Genomic DNA, 451 nt, shown 5'->3' with positions numbered 1-451 from the left:
TCCTGGCTTGTTGGCTCTTCTTTGGTTCCGATCCCTGAATCGTGGAGACAGTTGGTCCCTTTTCCCTCAGCCCTGCTTCCTAAATATGGTCTTGAAGATCAAACTTCTTAGTGCAGAGGTTTGCAGCCTTAAGTAACCACTGGGAAGTACTAAAATAGCCTGAAGGATGGGCCAGCTGACAGAGCCTAAACAGTAAGTGCTGAGGGACAGGGAAGGGGACAAAAAGGAGATAGAGGCTCACCAGAAAGCATGGTCCTGTGACATGCTGTCTAGCAGAAAGTTTTTGGAATCTCCCAGTATTGTTTATCTCACACTGCAGCATGTGACAAGAGAATCAAACTATGACAAAAGTACGAGACAACCTCACTGTAGGGGGTTGGGGAATGAAATATACTAACATATCAGACTGTGGAAATGACGGAATCTATAAGACTAAGCCACAAATAACTGC

This window comes from Bos mutus, chromosome 25, assembly GCF_027580195.1.
Source record: "Bos mutus isolate GX-2022 chromosome 25, NWIPB_WYAK_1.1, whole genome shotgun sequence".
Lineage (NCBI taxonomy): Eukaryota > Metazoa > Chordata > Mammalia > Artiodactyla > Bovidae > Bos > Bos mutus.
This window is presented reverse-complemented; position numbering follows the sequence as displayed.